The sequence below is a fragment of the Protomyctophum bolini genome, assembly GCF_963924005.1.
Source record: "Protomyctophum bolini genome assembly, chromosome: 4".
Lineage (NCBI taxonomy): Eukaryota > Metazoa > Chordata > Actinopteri > Myctophiformes > Myctophidae > Protomyctophum > Protomyctophum bolini.
The window spans coordinates 11,351,586-11,355,497 of record NC_137865.1 but is presented as its reverse complement, the minus strand read 5'-3'; positions in this window follow the sequence as shown (position 1 = coordinate 11,355,497).

The following is a 3,912-nucleotide window of genomic DNA, read 5'->3' as shown; positions in this document are numbered from 1 at the left end:
CACGCACACACAGTGACACACACACATGCACGGCGCACACAAACACGCACACACATGCTGCTACAGACAGTACAAGTCTATCTGTGTGTTGACGGCTCCAACGTGTTTAACAGAACTCTGTCAAACTAATTCACCTGAACATAAGTCAATCAATAAAACAACATCCTTGACATTTATTGATTTTTAACACAATACCCTCTATTTAAAGTGCAGACTGGAGAGAACAATACAGCCTGTCTGTCTGTTTGTCTGTCTGTCTAGGTTCCCATGGGCCGTAGGTGTACATTACATAGTGACACCTCCATACACATACAGGCACGCACGCACGCACGCACGCACGGGCGCAGTACACATAAGTATACACAAACTGTCCCCCACCCATAAAGCCTGTCCATCCACTCTGCACTTTTAACAACCTCAATGAAATGTCTCGCCTACAACAGTGTAATAATGTTCAGTTCTCTGCCTGCAGACAAAGAACAATAGTGTTCCAGTTAACTCACACGTCTGCTGTGAATACGGCTATAATAATACCGGTTACACTTACACTGTGGGTTCTATTTGAAAGACACATACTGTATGAATGAAGTGGTTCAACATTCAGTGCATTGTGCTGAGATGGACATAGGACAGACTGTGTTACAGTATCTGATGATGACCTCAGCTTCTATTTACGTAATCTGTGTCTCTGTGGGGGTGAGGGAACCATGTGTGGCTCCTCTGCGCGCACACACACACACACACACACACACACACACACACACACACACACACACACACACACACACACACACACACACACACACACACACACACACACACACACACACACACACACACACACACACACACACACACACGTTTACATTCACGGTCACAGAGGAAGCCTGCTGAATGGCTGACATGCATGGGTCTCGTATATCATATACACCAGTTAAAAATGTCCATTCTGTGTCACAAATATACCCAGAATGCAGCAGTTCAACCCAGGAAGGGATATTTATAGTCCCAGCATCGGGATTCTTGCATTTATATATGCACACGTATCTATCAAACGACAACCCCATGTACAAATAAAGGTTATTATTTCTTCATACCTTTTGATGTCACATGAGGAAACGCAGTGTGTTGACCCGTGTGACGCGGAGAGCAAACCTCGAGATGCTATTTCTCTCAGGAATAACTGTTGGACAAACACTGTGGAGCTAGGAGCTCTGTAAATAAAGAACCCAATGAGTGTGGCAGGACATTTAACAAGCTTCCTTATAGAGATGCAGAAGGTTAAGTGTGCGTCAGAGAGGAGAACACAGCCGGTATGGAAGGCCTGTGAATAGAGCAGAGTGGCTACCATTAGAAACGGCCAGTTTCCCTTATAACCTCAGCCCCAATGTTAGTTCACGCAACTTTGAACTCGACGCACGGAGACGCGGAGGGTAGATACCGTACACATCAGCACAAGCTAAAACATACACGTTCATGGATGCACGGCACACACGTTCGTCGACTCCAGATGAAGCTCATGCACACAAAAATGTACAAGCCTAATTTAAATCTCATGCGCGCGCACGCACGCGTGCGCACACACACACACACACACACACACACACACAATGTCTTGATATCACTGACCTAAAGCAGGCAACTTTCACATTCTCAGACGATATAGAGTCAAATCACATGCCTTTCGACTGACACTTGATACACTAAACATGCAAGACAACATTCATTTGTTATCCAACGGTCAGTTTATCACACAATGTCGTAGTAGGTCACTTGGCTAATGTGCATACTACCAACTGCATGTCCTCAACATTCAGTTAGGCTCTCAAAATCAATCGAAAGCAATACAATAAATGCAAGCTAACTTATTTGTAAACACAGGGATTACAATTGCGTTTGGAATCACATGATACAAACTAAAAGCTCCAAACATAAAATGTACATTTACGACCTTCAAATCTGCCTCTGATAAGCCTCAGGCGTCACCAGAGCAGTGTGATATCTGATATGTTAAATACAGTTCAATTAGACAACTCACGTACATCAGAAACCATTTTTTTAAAGGTGGTGTTAGTGATACATTTTTTTCTATTTTTTTTTTTTTACAGATTGTTGCTAATTGCTTGTGTTGATACACTGAAATGTTGTTATTAAAGAATATCTGAAACTGTTGCCAAGTATGTGGCGTTTGTTATATGGGTGATGTCCAGGTGGTCCGGCGTGGACCACTGGTGGTCCCTGGAAGTATTGCATGTGGTCCCTGACCATTCATTTAGTAAAACAAGGATTTGTTGATTTCTTTTTAAATGTCTTTCCACTAGTTGAGAAACAGTGAACTGAATGACCTGGTGACCTACGTATGATGACCGTCCATGTAGTCCTTTACTGACAAATTGGAGGTCAAGAAATTCAACAGAAAAAGGGAGTTATCATCTCAAGAGCGGGAAGTGCAGCGGACTGTCTGGTTGAGTCATTATTATTAGGAAATTATACTTAGTCAGTGGACAATTGGTTGAGAAACAGTGTAATGTACACACATGGCATGCATAGCAAGTGTTACAAAAGCATTAATCTTAGCCCTTACCCCATATCCCCACCCAATGCAACAGTGGTCCCCAGGTTGATTGTAAGTCAGGGTGGTGGTCCCTGGTTCACAATCAGTTGAAAACCCCTGGTATAGACTATAAATATCATACGATTTTAGTCAACTAAATATAAGGTTGGTTTTGTCGCCAAAATCTTTATTTTGGCGAGCCTTAATGGCAGATTTTACACTGAAAATAGCCAATCTACTATTTGGCTATTTTCAGAGCGCAACACTCAAGCATACAGTAAAATGACTTGTCTTTTAGTTTTACTGGATCTCTTCTCACTGTGTGTTTTGGTTCACACACGCTTCAAAGAGTTAGAAAAATGCAGGGTACTCAGGGTACCTGGCTGAGGTGATTGCGTCTAGAGTCTAGACCTAGATCGAGTCTCCTCTCTCATGAACCATCACATTAACACACTGACCAAAATGGAGCCTAGTTGAACATTTGATTTTAGTTTCGAAATAATCGTGTGCCAACCATGATAGAACGTGTACAGGTATCGTAGCAGTCAGTCTATAACACAGATGACAGCTACCTGTTACTAGGTCAGAGAGAGTGCTCTGTGTGTGCATGCGTGTGGCTGTGTGCGTGCGCTCGTTGGCAAACGGTTAAATCAGGTGATGAGTGTATCGTTTCCTTTACTGTGGTGAATCTCCCCATTCACTTCACTGTGTAATGCAGTTAACTTGTCGAGTAAGACACTGCACTTCTATTGTACTGTCGCATCGAATCAGGGGAAACATTTACACAAAATGTTGTTTTGTGACTGAAGTCGAGCACTGCTAGACTCTTTAAGTGTGAGTCAGAGCTGCTACAGTAAGTGACCGTGTGGGAATATGGCATTTATAAAGAACAGTTTGATTTCTCTGATGTTCAAATCCAAATCCAATGACTTCATCCTCTGGCAAGAGACATCCATCTCTCTCTCTCTCTCTCTCTCTCTCTCTGTCTGTCTCTCCCTGCACTTTTTTTTGCTTCTCTCTCCATCTCTCTTCCTCTCATCACCTCTACCTCTTCACCTCTCCTTCTCCCTCCCTCTCTCCCCCACTTCATTCTTTCCATCATCCTCTTCACTCTCTCAACTCCTTCCATCAATCCTTCCCCTTCCTCTTTTGCTTTTTTTTCACAACCCCCCTCGCTCTCTCACACACACACACACACACACACACACACACACACACACACACACACACACACACACACACACACACACACACACACACACACACACACACACACACACACACACACACACACACACACACACACACACACTTTCTCTCTCACTTTCTCTCTCTCTCTCTCTCTCTCTCTCTCTCTC